The sequence below is a fragment of the Saccopteryx bilineata genome, chromosome 12 (assembly GCF_036850765.1).
Source record: "Saccopteryx bilineata isolate mSacBil1 chromosome 12, mSacBil1_pri_phased_curated, whole genome shotgun sequence".
NCBI lineage: Eukaryota > Metazoa > Chordata > Mammalia > Chiroptera > Emballonuridae > Saccopteryx > Saccopteryx bilineata.
In genome coordinates, this window is record NC_089501.1 from 38,730,496 (window position 1) to 38,752,314 (window position 21,819).

The 21,819-nt window shown below is 36.5% G+C and overlaps 1 protein-coding gene across 6 annotated transcripts in view; it reads right to left on the reverse strand.

The window, feature by feature from the left end:
- PLAGL1 (PLAG1 like zinc finger 1) overlaps positions 1-17,742 on the reverse strand; it is a 51,298-nt gene extending 33,556 nt beyond the window's left edge. For 5 of the 6 annotated variants that reach the window (XM_066248567.1, XM_066248569.1, XM_066248570.1 and 2 more), the window contains exons 1-3: positions 17,372-17,742; positions 12,886-12,955; positions 5,657-5,698 (exon numbers count right to left, since the gene is read on the reverse strand). The gene's annotated coding sequence lies outside the window, so the exon portion shown is untranslated. The remainder of the gene's footprint in view (positions 1-5,656; positions 5,699-12,885; positions 12,956-17,371) is intronic. The other variant, XM_066248571.1, reaches the window with a different exon arrangement.
- Positions 17,743-21,819: the final 4,077 nt, after the last annotated feature.

The window sequence follows — 21,819 nt, forward strand, 5'->3', positions numbered from 1 at the left end:
GATTAGGAACAATGGTCTAACCAACTGAGCTATCCAGCCAGGGCTAGAATTTTTTAAAATATAAGCCTTTAATAAATTTCCCTCTAAGTACTGTTTTAGCTGTATCACATATATTTTCATAAACTGTATTTTCACTCCATTTAAAATATTTAAATTTTTTCATAAAACAATAATTTTGACCCATGAGTTGTCTAATTTTCAAATATTTGAGAAATATTCAGCTACTTTCCATACTGATTCCCAGTTTAATTCTGTTGTAGTATGAAAACACATTTTCTTTCTATTCTTTTCATTTAAGGTGGTTTTTATGGCCTAGAACATGTCCCTGGCTTAGTTGAAAGCATAATGTGTAATGTTCAGTTACAAGATATTTTTCCAAATATCTTTCTCTTCTAATTTAATTCCATTATGGTCACAGATCATTCTTTGTATGATTTAAATCCTTTTAAATTAATTGACTTGTTACCCAGAATATGATCTATCTTGATTAATGTTCTGGGTGTAGTTGAAAAGAATATGCATTCTTCTGTTGTTGAGTAGACTAATATATAAACATCAATTAGGTCCAGTTGGTTGATAGTGCTATTTAACTCTTCTATATTATTAGTGACTTTCTAGCTACTTGATCTACCATCTACTGAGAGAAGTGATGAAAGTTGACTATAATTGTAGATTTGTCTACTTATTCTTCTGTATACTAAAATTTTATTATTAGGTGCATAAACATTTAAGATTCTGTCCTCTTGATGAATTTACCATTTTATTATTATTATATCAAAGAATCTTTTTATTTCTGGCAATATTCTTTGTTCTAATTTCTACTTTCTACTTTGTGATATTAATATAGCCACTATTTTAAACTTAGTGCTAAATATATATGTTGTTTTCCATCCTTTAGTGCAGAGGTCCCCAAATTTTTTACACAGGGGGCCAGTTCACTGTCCCTCAGACCGTTGGAGGGCCAGACTATAAAAAAGAACTATGAACAGATCCCTATGCACACTGCACATATCTTATTTTAAAGTAAAAAAACAAAACGGGAACAAATACAATATTTAAAATAAAGAACAAGTAAATTTAAATCAACAAACTGACCAGTATTTCAATGGGAACTATGCTCCTCTTACTGACCACCAATGAAAGAGGTGCTCCTTCCAGAAGTGCAGCAGGGGCCAGATAAATGGCCTCAGGGGGCCACATGCGGCCCGTGGGCTGTAGAGTTTGGAGACCCCTGCTTTAGTGTATAACTTATTCATATCTTTATATATATGAAATGCATATTTTGCAGGTAGTATATAGTTAATTCTATTAAAAAAATCTACTTGGACAATCTCTGTCTTTTACCTAGAGTATTTAGAACATTTATACTTAATGTGATTATTGATCTTTTGGGTTTATGACTCTTTTTTTTGACATTTAAATGGCCAATTAGCATTTATGATCATATCTTTAACCTATTACAATATACTTTTAAGATACTATACCTCTTCACATATAATATAAAAACTTTATGATCTGATATTTCACTTTTCCCCTCCTGACGTTTGTGCTATTATCACACATTTTCTGTTATCAAATGCAACTCTATTATTATTATTATTGTTTAAACAATTGTTATTTTAAAAGAATTTTTAAATTTTAAAATCCTATACATTTACTCAGGTGGCCATCATTTCTGATGCTCTTTATTTCCATCTACTGTTATTTTCCTTCTTCCTAGGGGCTTCTTTGAACATTTCCTGTAGTGTAGGTCTAATGGCAATATATTCTTTCAGCTTCTGTGTGTTTGAAAAAGGTCTTTATCTCATTATCTTTTTTGAAAGATATTTTTATTAGCTATAAACTTCTAGCTTGACAGTTTTTTCTTTCATTACTTTAAAGATGTTCCATTGTTTTCTGGCTTTCATTGAAAAGTCTGATGTTATAGGTCTTACTCTAAATTTATGTCTTTCTCTGCTTTAAAGTCTGTCTCTTTAATACTGGTTTTAAACTATTTGATTATGACATATGTTGGTCCAATTTTCTTCATATTTTGTGTTCTTGCTAGGTATTAACTGAGCTGAGATATGTGAAATATTGTTTTCATCAAAGTTAGCAAACTTTCAGCTATTATTTCTTTGTTTTTTCTTTTCCTTCTCTGCTTTGGAGACTCCAATTATACATATATTTAGCTGACTGAAGTCTCACAGCTTAATGATGGGCTGGGTTTTTTTTACTGTTTGTGTTTATGTGTTTTATTTTGTATAATTTTTGTTGCTGACTCTTTAAGTTCACACTGTCTTTCTTCCTGCAATGTCCAGCCTACTGTCAACCCTATCCAGTGTATTTCTCGGCATGTTTATGTTGTCTGTAGAAGATCAATTTGGGTCTTATTATAGCTTTCATGTCTTGCTTTAAACTTTATGCTTTTCTCTACTATTTTGAATATATGGAACATAAACAACTGTTTTAATATCTTTGTTTAGTATATAAGTTTTCTTGTTAAAATCTTAATTTATTTAAGTAAAATGCTTATTAAATCCATGGCATTTCTGTGTCTATTTCTATTGACTGATTTTTCTTTTTACTATTGAAGTTTTTAGTTTCTTTGTATATCTGGTAAATTTTGATTGAACTCTAGGTGCTGCTTACTTTACCTTGTTAGGTGCTAGATATTTGGTATTTCTTGAACTTTGTTCTGGGATAGAGTTAGGCTACTAGAAACCATTTGATTCTTTAAATAAGGAGTCTGCATATTATGGACCCCATACCATATTTCTGTAAATTAGGTTTTATTGGAATACAACCATCCCTATTCATTTATATAGAGTCTATGGCTACTTTACATTAAAACAGCAGAGCTTAGTAGTTACAACAGAGATAATATGGCTTGCAAAGCCTAAAATATTTTCCATTTAGTCTTTTGCAAAGTTTTATGATCCTTCTTTAATGGCTTATTTTTAAGATTTTTTAGGAAGAATTAGAGCAATCTTCAATCTGGGACTACTTCTGCCTCACTATAGGCAAAACCCTTCTGAGTACTCTTATCCAATGCCACTTGCATTATAAGGTCTTTCTATTCTCATTGGTGGGACATATGCTTCCCTTTTCCTTTCTAGTGGTTCTTTTTTCATCCCTGGGTAACTCTCTCACATACATGCACCAATCAACACTCTGCTCAAGTCTCCAGAGTGTTCTCAACTCTCTCTTCTCTGGTACTCTGTCCTGCAAATTCTAGCTGCCTCAGCCTCTCTGAACTCCTAACTCTATCACCTCAATTCAATGTGGCCACTGGGCTGTGTCTGGTTCCCCTTATTATATTTTGGTCTTGCGCACATCATTTGTTTCCCTCTTTCAGGGTTCACTTCTTATGTTGCTTATAGTCCAATGTCTGAAAATCTTTGTTTCATATATTTTATGATGTGCTCTTTTCTTGGCTGCTCAGACAGGAGAATAAATCCAGTTCCTGTTACTACATCATGGCTAGAAGTCATGGTGGAAGTCCCCTCATTATGGAGTTCCACTTCCTCACATTTGCATTAATTAGTGCTTTATATTTACAGTAAGTACTGACAAATCTACATTATCTCATTTCATTTTGTCCACTTTACTAAGATGTAGGGATTACCTAAAAGCTCAAAAAAGGAAAAAAGTGACTTGTTGGGTCCATTACACATCAGCCCCTTTCTCCTAGTGATTTTCTCTTCTATAAAAATATATAATGTTTAAAAATTTACTATATATAATAATATAAGTAATAAAGATTGTCTTGTCTATAAAGTGTATTGTAAAATTATTTATTACTAGTATCTCAAGCTTACAGAACTAAGAAATATAGAATTAGTTAAAAGATTAATAGTTATTAAATGCTGCTAATGGCCAGGTCTATCACCTCAACTAATCTTCATAAACCTCAGAGCTATTATTACTTCAATTTTATAATTGACAAACGGGGTGGGGGGGGTTAGAAAGGCTCATTAACTTGTTCACAGTCACGTACTTACTGGCATCACAACCAGAATTCAGCCAGGCTGTGCTTGGGTCTAAAACTTGTACTGTCCACCACACTGTCTGCTCCCTAATTTATAGTTCTTAGAAACAGAGCTTCTGGCACTAAATTTTGATAGAACATTCCAAATCCTCAAAAACAAAATGGTATTAGTAACTATTTACTAAAACTATCAAGAACAAATCATTTTATTAATATTTTTACCAACGAACTTCTTTTTTTTGTTTGTTTTTTTTATAAATAAATTTTTATTTTAATGGAGTGACATCAATAAATCAGGGTACATATATTCAAAGAAAACATTTCCAGGTTATCTTGTCATTTAGTTCTGTTGCATACCCATCACCCAAAGAGAGAGAGTCCTCCGTCACCCTCTATCCAGTTTTCTTTGTACTCCTCCCCCTCCCCCTTACCATCGAACTTCTAATTGAACAAGCAATGCAAAAGAAAATGAAGTATATAGAAATAGATATGTGACTGAGATTCCAACTGCTTTTTAATCACATCATCTAATTAAAGTTCTCAAATCAGGCATTCAAACTTCCTTATTGAGTTATTAAGGAAAACCTACAGCTGACAAAATTCAGCTGAACTTGAGCTCCAGCAGGTTTTTCTTACAGCTAAGTATTGAAAACATATTCTGCTTCCTTAAGATCTTATTGTTTATTTTCTGGTCATAATGCTATATATATTTACTGTAGAAAATTTTGAAATATGCATTTCTTCTTACTATGTTAGTTTCTTTCTAGCCATAAGAAGAGACCCTATCATCTTATTTGCCATCTACTGACAATATTTCTTTGAGACCTTTCAAATTAGTTTAGTATATTTCAATTCTTCTTCATCAAAATTATGACATATAAATCAGAACTACTGGCTGCATAATATAGTTCATAACTTTTTTTTTTTTCCATACTGGCAATGTAGTCTCTATTCTAAGAGATTGCCAAATAAAACCCACTTGATACCATAAATGTTTTCGGTGATACCGGGAATAATTCACTTTCTTAGGTTAAAAGTATTTATTCAATTCTCCTTATTTCAAGTGTTTGGATTTCATTGAATTAGGGAAAAAACTTACTAAAACAAGAGTTCTAATTATTTTTCAATATACTACAAAGAAAAAGGTATGGAACAGAAATGTAGCTACTCCAAACGATAAAATGGGAATAAAGTTAAATACTCCCATTAGGGAATCCTTCCCTCACTTCATCTAATTGCCTGATTTTCACAGGTAAATAAAACAGAATTTGTTTTACCTCACTAGTCAAACTGCTCACAGTAGTGGCATTCTCCCAGGGCGTTGTGTCCCTATCGTCTGTCACAAAGATGTCTGACTGAAGAATCTGAGGCCCAGCAGGATGGATATACATACGATTTCAGCTCTACCGGCAGCACTTCACGTCTGCTAATCATAACGCCGACCGGAAGTCACCTCAAAGAAACAGCTAGTTCTAGCCCAAGAAGTATAATTCAAACTTCCTCAAAATAACTATTTATCACCTAATGGCATCATAAAAAGTAAAATGAGACCTTAAATTATTATAAGAATCAAACAATAAAAAAAGTTTTGCTTCCATTTTTGCTCCAGGTTCTCTGGAAAAGTACTCTCATGTAATTAGAAAATGCAAATGTAGGGTGGAGGATAAAAATTAAGTATCAACTTACAAAAGCCAATGATGACTATGGGATCAATCAGGCAGGAACAGCCTAAAAATAAAATAAATTTTAAAATAAAAATTATTTACTAGTTTTATACAATAGTTCCACATTCATTTTTAATTTGAATTTCATTAGGATATTGCAGATTTACATGTTTTTTTTTTTTTTTTTCATTTTTTTTTTTTTTTTTTTCATTTTTCTGAAGCTGGAAACAGGGAGAGACAGTCAAACTCCCGCATGCGCCCGACCGGGATCCACCCGGCACGCCCACCATGGGGCGAAGCTCTGCCCACCAGGGGGCGATGCTCTGCCCATCCTGGGCGTCTCCATGTTGTGACCAGAGCCACTCTAGCGCCTGAGGCAGAGGCCACAGAGCCATCCCCAGCACCCGGGCCATCTTTGCTCCAATGGAGCCTTGGCTGCGGGAGGGGAAGAGAGAGACAGAGAGGAAAGCGCGGCGGAGGGGTGGAGAAGCAAATGGGCGCTTCTCCTGTGTGCCCTGGCCGGGAATCGAACCCGGGTCCTCCGCACGCTAGGCCAAAGCTCTACCTCTGAGCCAACCGGCCAGGGCTTACATGGGGTTTTAAGACAGATTTTGAGTTAACCTTTACTCAGTTTCCCCTAGGGGTAACATTTCAAAAACTGCAGTACAATAGACGTAAGATAATCAGCACATTTATATTAATACAACCCACTGCACAGATCTGAGAACCAGGTTTTAAAACAAACAAAACAGGGGTGTGTTTACCAGTGCACAGACCTGACTGGAGACAAAGAGCTGAAGGCTTTGAAGAGCAGATTCATGAAAGAAACATGTCAATGTATACAACCTCTGATCAGCCCTCTTCAAAATATCCCATTTTGGACTCATGGTCCAACCAAGTCTCCTCCTATTTTAACCCAAGCCAGCTTAAGAGGGGGCAGGAAAATTCAGTGACTTTAGGTAAATGCAAAATATTTTGAGCTGAAGCGAATAGAAAAGATTAAATATTCCTTCTTGTTTTAGATGCCATCTACTCTATTTTTTTTTTTTTTTAGAAATCTGAGCAATACATTTATGCTTTAAAATTAGAGTATTTTCTACCATCTACTTCTCCAACATTATGAAGAAAAATTATAATGAACACAAACAGGTTAATCACAACAATAACAAACCCTAATGCAGACTGGAAAAATGTATAATTTACAATATTCAAAACTACATCTGGATGTGTATTTTAGTAGTATTCCCAGAAAGGTGTCTGAAAAGTCAACAATTTTCCTATATGATATAAAGTTTTAAAAGCTTCTATATAATGTAAATTTTAAAAATTTCAGTGGACGATTTTCTAAATCACTTCCTCTGAGAATATGAACATATTCCCCAGCTGTTTAAAAACAATTTTCTCGACTGCATTTTTAAGCATCTTTCTGAATGCAACAAGGTTTTACTCTTAAAACTTATGACACTGACTTCAGGCTTCACAGAAGTGCAGACAGAATTAACATAATAGCTCTACTTAGCACAAGCTCTTAAATCTCCAGCAGGAGCTCAATTCAACTAGTTACATTATAAATGCTAGTAATATTGTTCCTTAAAAAATGGCAGAAATGAGAGCAGCATGGACACTAAAGTATAATATATTCAGTCCCAACACTTCACTGCTACATGCATTTCTCCAAAACCCATTGTTATGGGTCTCTATAAACATTCATGTTGAAGCCCTAACCCCAAATGTGACGATTTAAAGATAGGTGGTTTAGGGAGGCAATTAAGGCTAAATGAGGTTAAGGGTGGATCCCTGATCCAATAGGACTGGTGTCCTTATACGAAGACAAAGAGACACCAGGGGCCATCCTCTCTGTGCACACACACATGTGCCAAGGAAAGGAATGCTGAATCCGCAGCCAGAAAGCGGCCATCTGCAAGCCAGAGAGAATTTTCTCTTTCTGGATAGATGTAATATTGTCTATCCTGATCTAGTGGGTCCATTGGTCTGCATATATTCAAAAATTCATCAAGCTGTATACTGAAGATCGGCTCACTCTATATGCTTTTCCCCCACCCCATGGATTTCATAACTCAGTAGGAGAAAAAGGACTTCATAAAACATAAACTGACCATCTTTACCTAATTAGTTGATTTTGTTAAAGGTTATTAGGCAAATAAAAATTTCCTACTTAAAAATAAAAAGAGACCAAATTGTGTTTAAGTTTGTTTCACTGGCTCTAAAATAACCAAAGTTAGACTATTCAGACTTTACCAATTATCATCAATAAAAACAGAAGGAAAATCCAAAGAAAGCAGCAGTACGGCAGTTAGTCCACAGCAAGGGGCTTGGTCAATGAAACGAAGACTCCAAGTAGCAGACTGACAATATAAGTAAAGCCATTTCAATATATGATTTTTACCATAAATATGTCTAAGTTTCTTCTAACTATTTTTAGTACCAAGGTGATATGGCATAGAAAAATAGCAAGAGCTTTTGAATCAGACAAACCAGTTTTGCAACTTACTAACTATATGGTGTTGGGCAAGTTTCTTAATCTCTTTGATACTGAGTTTCTTCACAATTTAAAAGAGACAATAATACTTACTTTGCAAAATCACAGTACAATTATAGTAGGGACTTAAGAATGGTAGCTATTTAGCAATAGCTCTTTGTATGCAAAGTATAATGGTAGGTACTGCAACCCTATGTCTAAGAACCTGACAAACTGGAAATGACATTGAGATATAAAGATTGGTGATGAAAGGTAAGAATTTAACAAGGGCCATAGATTACAAATTATAGGGTTCCTATCTAGCTAGCAGAATTGTGCAGCGAGTACCTTCTGAACAGAGCCTGGAAAGTATTTTAAAAATCCACGTAAGGCATAGGAAATGGCATGAATAAAGGCAGGGCCCCAAACACAGCACAGGGACTGCAGATTCCAACGGGTAGTTAAGACCAACTGCACAACTGAACTAATTCTGAGGAATAAGACCATGAATCTAGTAAAGCAAGTTGGGACTAGACAGAGAAGGACCTCTGTCAGGCTAAGAAGTCATGGACCTCTTTTCTCTAGTCCTGGGATGTCCCTGAAGGATTTTTTTCAGAGAACTGAACCCATGCTAAAAAGGAAGGAAAAACTCCACAGGGAGAAATAGTATAGGGTGGTAAGGGCCCAATCCAAGATGCTCACAGGAGTGAAAGAAGCAGGCAAAAGATTAGAGTTAATTTAACCCATTTTTCAAAAATGAACATTGAGTTTCCTCAACTGATTCAAGTGGACCTGCTTTCAACTTTTGATATGATCCTGACACGGCCCATATGCTCAAGAGCAAAGAAGAATCCCAAACCAGTAAAACATACTATCTGGCACATCAAAAGTGCTCAATACATATTGTTGGCAAATGATTCTTTAAAATATTTCAAATATTGAAACCTCTACAATACACTGTTAAAGGTGAAACAAACAGAAAAGCAAAGATCATTTTTCCTTTCTGTTGAGGGGCCATTTTTCACAATATATAACAAGTTTTGAATTTGCTCAATTCAATATTGAAAAAGACTCATTTGCAAGAGCTATCTTGATCTTCAGCTCTACCTAGACTCAGATATAAATCGCTCTAGAAAGTTGGGAATGTTGCCACCTCAGTTGCTAAGCTCTTGTGTAATCGTTTTTTTAGGAATCTATCATTCATTATGTCTTTTGCTATGGCAAAAGAAAAGCTACTGTATGACTCATGGATATTACATGAAAAGAAATTAAACAGTATGTTAAATCCAGATCGTATAAATATATGTAAGGTTTATCCAGGAGTACTTAATTTATATATTGGAATAATTAAAATTAAAATAACCTATACATTAAGAAATACAAAAAAAATAAGTATATCTCTAGAAACTAAGCCCAATTCTTAGCTTTTTCTATATATTAGCTCATTTAATCATTTCAATAACCTTCTTCATATATACTTTTATCTACATTTTAGAGATGAGAAAATTATGGAGAAGATAAGTAATTGTCCAAGATTATAATGTAGAACAGGAAGAGGCAGAACTAGGAACTGAACCCAGGCAATCTGGCTCCAGAGCTGAATTCCAGTTAGCAAATGCAGAAAAAATGAAGGAAATGGAAACTCACCATTAAAATACCACAATAATTGCTGCAAGATGAGTTGAAATGCTGAACTCAGTGGTGGGCCAATTTAAAAGAGAAGCAAGGTATTTGCAAACCCTCAAAAATATTTCTTAATTATCATGGTAATTTTAAAATCTATTCACAAATCACTTGACACTCCTTCCCATGAGTGTGGACATGCTTCTAGCAAAATAGATAGAAAGTGAAAAGTAGTAATGTGACAATGGAGAAATCTGGCAGACACCATCTAAGCTATGTGATCAAAGTTAACATGTTGAGGTGGATTTCATGTTCTTCCAGATAAGATATAACAGAAAGGCATAATATCTCTGTGATATTCTTCCCCCAAAGTCCATAATATGAGTCTAATAGTAAAAACATCAGACAAATTCAAACTGAAGGACACTGTACAAAATATATAACCAGTACTCTCCAAAAGTAGCAAGATCGTGAAAAACAAGTAAAAACTAAAAAACTTTCACAGATTGGAGTAGACTAGGGTATAAGGATTAGATCTTGGAAAAGAACATTGGTGGAAAAACTGGGGGAACCTGAATAAAGTCTGTCATTTAGTTAATAGTATTGTGCCAATGTTAATTTTTTAATTTTGGTAAATGTACCATGTTATGTAAGATGTTAACATTGGAAGAAACTAGGTAAAAGGTATATAGGAGCACTCTATATATTATCCTTGCAACTCTTCCATGAATCTAAAATTATTTAATAATGAAGTTTTTAAAAAAAATTTAATATACATTTGTGAAAACTAATATCCATAAACCAGGAATGAGAAAATAACCTTACAAAAAAACTATGGTGAACGTTACCCATAATGGTGAAATGCTGAATTATCTTCCCTTAACTTTAGAAAAAAGCAAGGATGTCTATTTTAACAAATTAGACAAATTGTTATTCTTCTAGTGTTCACAGCCAGTGCAATAAGGCAAGAAAAAGAAAAATAAAGATTAGAAAGGCAAATTAAATTTTATTTTTTGCAGATGATGTGATTGTGCATTTATTTTTTTGATCGTGCATTTAGAAAATTCCCAATGATCTACACGCTACCAGAGATGAAAAGTAAATTTAGCAAGGTCACAAAAGACAAGCTCAATATACAAAAATCAATTGTATTCCTATATACTAGCAAATGTTGGAAAATAAAATTAAGAAAAAAATATAATTTACAATAGCATCGAAAAATCAGATGTGTAGAAATTAATGTGTAAGTTCTCTACATTAAAACACACACACAAATGCTAGAAGTAATTGAAAAATGTATTCAATGAAGAAATATACCATGTTCATAAACTAGAAGATTCTGTTAAGATGTCCATTCTCCAATTTGTTCTGTAGAGTTGATACAAATGCAATAAAAAAATCTGGTAGACTTAAAAAAAATAGACATTAACATGCTCACTCTAAAATTTATATAGAAATGCAAAACACTTTAATAGTTAAAACAATTCTTAAGAAAAACTAGAGGGTTTACACTACTGTATATCAAGTCTTACTATAAACTACAGTAATTAAGAAAATGTGGTACTGATGAAAGAATTGATAAATACCTCAAGTGAAACAGAATAGACCCCTGAGAGGATCTAAAATCTGATCATTCATTTTGAACAAAGACCCCACGGCAATTTGATGGAAAAAGAAGTCTTTTAAATAAATGTGTAGAGCAGCTGGATGTCCATATGGAAAATAAATCTTGACACCCCATCATACACAAAAATCAACTGGAGGTAAATCAAAGACCCAACTGTGAGGACTAAACAATAAAGGTTCTAGAGGAAATCAGAGGCAAATGTCTGCCAACTTGGGGGGGACAAAAATAAGGGGGGAGAAAATGTTGTAGGCAGGGTGAAAAACAGCACTCACACCTCACCTCCCCCCCCCCCCCACAAATACTGATAAATTAAGACTTCTCTGTTCATAAAAAAATGTCAAGTCACCTAAAGGCACCATTAGGAGAATAGGGAAATTTCACACAGGTAGAAAGTATTTACAAACATGATAAAAGTTTCATACCTATAATATTTAAGGAACTAAAAATTACCAAAAAGATAACCTAATAAAAAAGTGGGCAAAAGATTTAAATAGGTACTTCACCAAAGAAATGTGAATGGCCAATAAGTATATAAAAAAATGTTTAACATTAACATTCATGGGAATGTAACCAACTTACCTACCCCAAGACCACCAATTCAGCTCCTTTGCATATATTCAAGAAATATGAGCATATATCCACCAATGTCAGTGTCATGAGCATTTGTAGTCATTTTATTTATATTGGTCAAAAATTGAAAATAACTAATGTTCATCAACAAGAGAAAGGATAAAGAAATTGCGCTACATTCATATAAACCAAAACTTTTTCTGTAAAAGGTTCAACAGAAAATAATTTAGGCTTCATGGGTCATAAGGTCTTTGTTGTAACTATTCAACTCTGATGAACAGACATGGTTATGTCCAGTAACATTGTAGTAAACTACTATATTCTGGGCAGGAGTTGGCTCACAGACCATAGTTTGCCACTCCTTGTTATAAAGCAAAACAAACAAACAAAAAATCTACTTATACATGTAACATGGATGAATCTCAAAAATAGCCTGTGAACAAAAGAAAGTAACACAAAAAAGAATGAACTATGTGATTACACTTATGTGAAGTTCAAGAACACCTGCAAACAATCCATGGTGAGAGGAGCCAGGAGCGTACTTGACTTGGGGAGACGAGTGACTCTATTGATAGGAAGGGACGGGAGGGAACTTTTGCAAGGGATGAAAATGTTTTATGTCTTTATCTGGGTGGTGATCACACAGGCACACACATAGGTAAATTGCAGTAAGCCACACACTTTATTTTTGTTTTTATTGTATGTAGATTATTGTTCAATTTGGATAAGAAAACAAAAATTAGACAAAGATCAGAATAAAGTTACCTAGAATGCAACACGGACAAAAATATATAAATACTAGATTAAAATAAAAGACCTGGATGACAGAATTGAGAAAGCTTTAACCGAAGTTAAATCAGAGTTCTTGAAGGAATAAAGAGAAAAGATGGGGGGGGGGGGAACATTGAAAGAGATAAAGGATAAAGCTTTCGAGAATTGATGAAAGACTAACCTCAGACACAGGAACACAATCAGTCCAGGATAAATGGAAGGTCCACACCTAGACACACTCCGTCGGAAAACTGTAGAACAAAAGCAAAAAGGGATCTTAAAATCAGGCTAGAAAAAAAAAAAAGATAAATTACCAACAAATAGCAGTTATTTGAACTAACTAATATAACATTGAAGTTGAGGACAATGGAATGGTACTTCCAAAGGCAGGAGAAAGAAACTGTCAACCTGGAAATGTATACCAAACAAAACCATACTTCAAGAATGAAAGCAAAATAAAGACATTTTCAGATCAAGTTTGCCATTAACAGCTTCCTAATAAACAAACTTCTAAAATATATACTTGAGGAAGAAAAGAAAAAGATTTGAGATTCAGGAAAGAAAATTAGCAAAGCATCCATGAAGAGGGAAAAATGTCAAATTTAGAGAAGAAAAAAAATCAAGACAAAACTAAAACTCTGGATGACAATAACTTGCGAACCAGGAAATTAACTGGATTCAAACAAACTTGGTTTCTTGAATTATTTGGAAGAACAGAATTAATAAACTTCAGAGTAAGTTAAGTTTGTTAAAATTTTAAAGGAAAAATACTAAAAGAAATCAAACATAAAACCCTCATACTAGCTGACTCGGAGGAAATGGAATAAGAAAAAAATCTATAAGGTGACAAAGGAAAAAAAAAAGCACAAAAAAGAGAGGGTAAAAACAACCATAAAGTAGAACGCTGACTAATCCTAAATATATCAGTAATTAAATTAAACTTAATTGGGAGGAGAGCTCTAATTAAAGGACAAAAATTGTCAGTGTGGATTAGAAAAAAAATCGGGTTTTACCTATTTGAGTTAGTTATTCTAACCTAATGCTAACTAAAAGAAAGTTGTGACTATAGTTTTATAGAACAAAACAGATTTTAAGGTAAAAGACATTTGGGACCTGCAGCAGAGAACATCACTATAGAATGGCAAAAGGCCAATTCACAGAAAAGATTGAGCAATCCAAACTTGCATATACTTTCAACTTTTATAAAGAAAAGCTGACAGAATTACAAAAAGAAATTGAGAAAACACATTTTATTGCAATTTTTATTACACATATCTCAGTAACTGATAGATTAAACAAACCAAAATACTAGTAAGGTTAAAAAGACTTGAGTTAAAATTCTTATGTTTGATCTAATACATATATATGTATATATGAATATGTGTATATATATGTGTGTGTATATAAACTTTATTATATGTGTGTACATGTGTATATATACATACATGTATTACATGTATGTAACTGGGCGTGCGCGCGCATGTGTGTATCACCCATCTACCTTGCCTCAAAAGTCTGTGAGCACATATTCTTTTCAATCATTCAAGGAGCAGTTGAAAAAGTAACCATGAGGCCATAAAGCAATTCTCAAATTTCAAAGAATTGGTAACATAGAGCCCTCATTTGCTGACTACAATGCAAGTTAGAAATCAGTTAACAAAAGGATAACTCACAGAACTTTCCACATTTGGAAGCAGAAAATACTTCTAAAATCTCATAAAAAAGAAAAAAAGCATAATGAAAAAGTTTTAATTCTTAGAACTGAAAAACACTAAATATAAAACAATAGTAAATAAAAATCTGAAGAACTTGCAGAGACAAATCAATGAGCAGTGTAAGGAGCCCAGAAATGAGCCCAAGCGTATCTGGGAGTAGGTTTCTGGCAGACATGGCACAGCAGACCACTGGTCCGGGGGCTGCTCCGCACGGGAAAAGAAAACAGATTAATCTTAATCTCACAAGATAAACAAAATCTATATATCGATATGTACACACACACACACACACACACACACACAATGCCAGGTAAATTGAAGATCTAAATATGTGAAAAACACAAAGTTCAAAACTTAGAAAAAATTTCCAGATATATTACCTAGGTCTTAAGACATAAAAGCACAAAGAAAAGATTGTCTGTGGCTTATAAAACCAACAAAGGGAGTCTTAAACAATGTTTTCCAATAGAAATTTCTGCAGTGATGGTAATGTTCTGTTAAACAATACAGTATAATATAAAATAATGTAATAAAATACAATGACCACTAGTCACACTTGGCTCTTGAGTACTTGAAATGTGGCCAAGAGTGACTGAGGAACTGAAAATTTTGAAGTAAATATATCAGCATGCTGGCATTTTAAAATCCTTGATAAAAGTCTGTTATGTTTTTGTATGACTTTATTCTAGTTTAAATTACTATATAAAATATAACTTGTTTTGTAAAAAATACACAAAGATTGCATTTTAGAAAACACACCAAACTGTTCACATTATCTGTGAGTGATTTTAATTTTATTCTAAATATTTTTTAAATATTATAAATTATATAGAATATAAAAACATTAAAAATTTAATGAACACTGATGTAGCTACCACAAAATTTATGAAATAAAATATTACTGATATTATTTATATTCCCTAGGTACTGCTCCCTGATCACAACTTGCCTTTTTTTTTTTTTAAGAGCAGCTGGAAAATATGAATAACACACTAGTGTCCCGGCTTCAGATTTCTTCATTTTGAGATGTCTATATTTTAATAAATTTGAGGGGAAATTTAATATACAGACACATGTATCATTTAACAAAGAGTTATAAAAGAAAAACACCCATGTAAAGCATTGCCCAGGTCAGGAGATAAAGCAATTCCAGTATTCCCAAAGCCCCCAGTGTGTCCCATCACACTCAAGCCCCCCCCCCCAAAGATGACCACTAACTTGATTTTTTATGGTATTAATTTCTTTATTACTTTTAATTGCCTATGCACGCATCCTTAACAACAGCTTTAATTCACCAGGTTTGGAATTTCACATAGATGATATCATACAGTAGTCCTTCTTCAGCAACTTGCTTTTTTTTTTTTTTTTTTGGCTCAACATTGAGACATATTTGTGCTAAAACAAAAAACTACTTCATTCACCGCTGTACTGGGTGGGTTTCATTTTATGACTAGAGTATAATTTACCTCTCTCCTATCAAATGGACATAAAGGTTGCCTCCAGCTTTTGGGGTATTACAAATAACACCGCAGTAAACTTTGTACACATCTGCTTGTGTATATGCATGAAAATTTATCTAGGGCAGTGGCTTTCGAACTTTTTGACCATGACTCATACTAAGGAATGACGTTTTACATCATGACACACATCTATCTGTGTGTGTATAAAACTGAGAGGGAAAAAAAAGTTTCACGAAGCAAAGACCCTATGCCCTGAGATGCATTCTGATATTTTCTATTCTGTGTAAGTTTGTGTTTTACAAATCCTCATCATTGTCCACTTAACTGACTTCACGACCCACTAAAATGGGCTTCAAACTTGGAAAAACATTCCTCTAGAAAGGATAAATACCTAAGAGTGGGGCTGCTAGGACGTGGAACAGGGATATTGGGTGGTGTCAACTTTTCTAGATTCTTAACTTTTAAACAAATATTCTTATCTAAATTTACCACCCTATAATTTTAGAGCTAAAACTGTGAAACATACGGCCGTCTTATCGTTTCCTTCGGTCGCTGAACAGAATTAATCACTTACCATGTGCTAACGATCCACCGGGCTCCGAGCAGACTGATGGGTTAATACAACTGGGGCGCGGGGAGGACATTAGGGACCAAGACCCCATTGAAGCCCCTGAAAGCTCACAGGAGGGGCCTCGGATCCTGCCTGGGGAGGGAGGGGTTAGGGAAGGATTCCTGGAAGAAGGAGGACCTAAACTGGGTGTTGCTATTTTTAATTTTTATTGGTTTCCTAAAACATAAAAGTAACACATTTGTTGGGGGGGGGGAGAAAGTCAAAATTACAGGAGTATATTTATTAGGAAGAAAACCCCCCTCCCCACCAGCGTCCATCAAGTCCGATGCTGAGACTAAACAGCCAAAGTTGCATTATTAGTTATCCTAATCTAGAAAAATTTTAGGAGCCCACCTTTTAAAATAGTTTTAAGAGTCTATTGGATAGGGTCCATGCTGTTAAAGCATGAAATTAACCGGGTTTTTTTCCCATAATTCATTTACAAACATGCAAACAATTTTGTACTTAGTTACGTTACTACTTTTAACAGACTTTCCCCCCCCCCTTTTTGGCCTTTTGGGCAAGCGTCGAGCGCCAGGTTTCAAAAATCGAGTCTATTTATTGCACGCCCCAAAATGCGCGAATGCTTCAAAAAGTGGCATAAACTCGCCCAGGCGAAAGCCTCTTTTTGTTCCAGTCTCCTGGGCTTGCCCGTGACAATGTGCGGAGTTTCCCACTCGGTCCCGCGGAGCCCGGACCCGTCACGTCCGCGGCACGTCGGCAGCGGCACACCCTCCCGGCGCGGCACGGAGCCGGAGCGGAGCCGGAGCGGAGCCGTCCCGCTCGCTCGCCGCAGCCCCGCCGCCCAGCCTCCCCCGGCCCGCGGGCCCCCGCGGCCACGGAGCCGGCCACGCAGGCGGCCACGGGCGCCCGACCACCTACCCTTCGGGGTGGAGAGCGCCCTGGAACTCAGGCGAGGGAACTCAGCGTGCCGCCTCCGCAGCCATGACTCTGACCCGGGGAAGCGCCCCGTGCACCAAGGCCCGCGCTCCACTGCGCTGGGACGAGAGCGGTCCCGTCCGTCCGTCCGTTCACCAGCGGAGTGAGGCGGGAGTCCGCCCCTGACGCGTCTAAATCAAGGCTCGGGGCGGTGCCGACGAGCTGAATGACAAATGGCAGATGCCGTGGGCTTGCCGCCCTTGGCAGCCGTGGGGATGGCTGCGCCGAGGAGGCCGCTCACAGGCGGAGCCCGGGAGCCGGAACGGCGCGTCCGCGGGGAGGGCTCTGGGGCCCCTGGCGGGGGCGTCACGTGGCAGGAGGAGGCCCTGCTGGGGAGCCGGGGGGTCGGCGGCCTGGGCGGAGGAAGAGGACAGGCGCCCAGACGCCTGATCGATTGAGTCATCTGTGTGGCCAAGGCCAAGGTCGCCCAGGTGCAGAGCTGGCGCAGGTAGACCCAATCCAGCCCGGAGCCCCGCATTGTGTCGAAGACTGTTCACTTAAGTCACCACCAGGATGAACCGCCCTGAGCCAAATCATAAATGAGAAACACAACAGATGTTAGCAGAACACTGCAACAGGCCAAACTTAACTTACCCCCTCCTGTTCGTGCAGCGCTGAAAATAATGGCAGCTTAGATGTGACCACTAATTGTGAGCTAGGCACTGTTCTAAGCACTTCACAGCTAAATAAGTGTATTCCTCACAACAACCCCATGAGAGACCATGTTTTCCCCATCTTACAGAGGAAGATACTAAGGTAAAGAAAGATTAGATGGAAATAATTTTATAGTTCTGGTCTCATACTCTGTACGCTTTAAGTAATTTAAAATTTTTCAGTGTTTTTGAGTTTGAGAAAAAGAGACTAAAGCAACTGACTCCAGCAGTTTCTTACTTCCTTACAGATATACATTCCTAAGAGGCTGATAAACATTAAGCAAAAAGATTTTTAGAAAGATAAGGAATTCACTACATATTTTAGAGTCTCATGGCTTTAAAATATGAAGTTAATAGCAGCTTACATTTCCACCCACCTTCACCGCAACCTCCCTGTTTCTATCGCCTATGTTACTCTTGGCTCTCTGGCACTTTGAACATTTCCCAGTGTTCTACCACCTTATTCTCCCAGATGTTAGTCTCAATTCTCTATTAAAATGAATTCAAGGTTCATCATAATGTCTCCATTCCTAAATTCTTTATTGTTCTTTATTTTGCGAGGACTGCTCTTTTTCAAATAATTTTCTTAAGGAGGGAGATAGAGTACCTTAACGTTTAATCTTTGTTTTAAATCTCCATACATAAGTAAAAACTGAGCAGGGTAAATATTTTAGATTGAAATCTTTCTTCAAAACGTTAACAACAAGAAGGCAACTGGTTCACTGATTTTTGACATAGATTTCTGTGGAGAAGATCTGACTCCTACATGATTTTTCCCTACAAAGCACTTTGATTTTTCTGCTTGGATGCCTTACGAATTCTTTACCATTAAAATACACTTTATATCCCTATCTGGACTATGTCTCATTGTCAGTTATTCTATATTAGTCCCCACCCCACAGTAAATAGTATCGTCTTTCAATTTATGGATTCCATTCTTCTTTTCTTAGTATAGTATACCATTCATACTATATATCTGATTAAGTTTATCTTTCATTGGATGGATTTTCTACTTCAGAGTCATCATTTATCTTTTTCTTTAACATCCATCTTTTGATTTGCACTCACTCTGATTCTCTCAAAATATTCTGTTCATTGGTTTTTCTAGTTTACTGGATTTTAAGGTCATGTTGTTTGGATTTCAATTTCCTCAGCTCTGCAATTTTTTTTTATCACATTAAAAAGTTTTTAAAAATTTTCCATTGATTTGAGAGAGAGAGAGAAGGGGGGAGAGAGAAAGAGAAGCATCGTTTTGTTGTTCCACTTAGTTGTTGCTTCTCGTATGTGCCCTGACGGGAATCAGACCAATGACCTCAGCTTGCTGGGACAGTGCTCTATCCACTGGGACCCCGGGCCAGGGCCCTGTCCATCACATTTTCATCTTATATTGTTGTTGAGCTATTTTAAAGACTCTTCTTAATTTTGTTTTCCTACATGATGAAACATACAAGGAATATCAATTTCTGTTCCTCCATTATGTCTTCTTCCAGACCTTGTTCTTCATCTTTTTCTGCATGCTGTTTTCCTTGCTTTGCATGCCTGTCTCCCATGTTTGCAAACAGCTAGATCGTATCTCATATCTTATCCTTAAAAGTTAACAGACCTTGTATTTTTCCCCAGTATATTTCAAGTGAATTTCCGAGATGTGTCTATCTTCCCTATCCTGATCTTCTGTTTTTGAGCTGAATGTTGTTTCTACTTTCTCTGTGATCTGGGGATTTTAGGACAAGGCCAGAGGCAACGGGGGAATGTTGAACTCAGATTGAGACTGAGTACAGAGCTGGCTGGGGGGAGTAGCCATCACTTCCAAGATTCTCTTAAGTCCTCAGCAGCCAGCCTTCAAGCCAGCCCAGGCATTCTCCCATGCCTGTGAGCTTCAGCTCATTTGTCCAGTGCAGCACAGTACCCTAGAAGGCGGCAAACTTTTCTGCTTCTGGCAAGACCCAGCGGTGGCATGTAAAAGTTCCTTGATGTCTCACAGATTCTTTCCACAAGGTTCTCATCAAACATGAGCACGTTGGCTTGGTAACTGACACCTTCCTTTTCCCTAAGCCTTCCCTCAGTAACGCATGCCTGGACATCATGCTGCGTGCCAACAAAGGTTCTAGAGAAGTTGCAAACTCAAATCTCTATGAAATTTAAAACAATGAGGAATGGAATTATAGAGAAGTGATAAAAACATTCTTTGTGAGAGGAGCAGATGCTGCGTGGCTCAGGCCAAGTGCTGCCATGTTGGAATTCAGGGCAGTGTTGCCAAATCTGTATAATTCTCAGGACAGGCACAATATCTAGTATTTTGATATAAAGTTTCCTATATTTTGAAACACTACAGAAGCCAAATGAAGTATCTCTCAAGGCCAAACTGGCCCCAGGAGTTACCAGTGTGGCACCTGTTACAGAGAACCACTCAGGATAAATCCCATGATCGCTGTTTTTCTCTTCTAAGCACTTTGAGATACAGTTTTGCTCTGCAGACTACTCAATGACTTCTTAAAATGACTTTAGCAAATATAATCAAGAAGATTCATGCTGACACATTTACAATTCTATACATGTTGGGACCCAACACCTTCATGAACAGGTGTTTCTAAGGGTAGCGGCTATGGTTGAGCCAAAATTAATGCCGTGTGAGCAGATAATCTGTATAGATTATGACCACAGTAACAAAATATGTGGAGAAAATATTTCTCATTTGACGCAGAAAAGGCATCTGACAAAATCCAACACCCATTCTTGGGGAAAAAAAAACTAGAAAAGGAATGAAGCTTCCTCAACCTGATAATGGGATTATTTGTTCCCTACAGCTGCTGCAATAAATGATCACAAATTTGTGGCTAAAACAAGAAATTCATTCTCTCACAATCCTAGAGGCCAGGAATCCAAAAGCAAGATGTCCGTGAGGCTTTACTCCCTCTAGTGGCTCTGGAGGAAAATCCTCCTCCCTTGTCTTCCCAGTTTTTGGTGGCTTGTGGCATTCTTTGGCCTCCTTGGCTTCTGGCCACATCAGTCCAACCTCTGCCTCCATTTTTACATCGCCTTCTCCTCTGTACATGTCATGTGTTGTCTCCTTTGTGTGTTTATCTTACAAGGAGACTTGTCATTGGATTTAGGACGCACCTGAATAACTGGAGATGACCTCCCCATCTCAAGATCCTTCATTTAATTACATCTGCAAAGACCCTTTATTCCAAATAAGGTAACACTCACAGTTTCAGGGACTAAGACCTGGACAGATGTTTGGGTGAGCCATCTTTCAACCCTCTGTAATGGAGAAAATCCCAGTCAGCGTTGTGGAAACTGACAAGCTGATTCTACATTTCCTGAAACGGATGGAAAGGAAGCATGAGGGAACTTTGTAAGGTAATGGAAATATTCTGTATCCTGATCATTAAAACAATTGCATGGATTTATATGTGTCATAACTCACTGAATGATACACTTCAAATAAGTACATTTTGTTGTGTGGAAACAAAACCTCAGTGAAGTTCATTAAAATTATTTCTATCTTACTTGTCTTGAATGGTGGAAACAAATCATAGAAGACTTTTTATCCTCATCCCCAATTTTAATTAGAACTTACCTTCTGCTTTTTTGTTATTAACTTTCTTTTTCCTGGAGGGTCTGAAAGCGAAGAACAGTCCCCTCTGCTTACCCTGGAGTGTAACTCTGTCAGCTACTCCCCTCTGCCCAGACAGTCCTCTGCTGATGTGGCCCAAGCCTGGCCCTCGGCCCTCCACT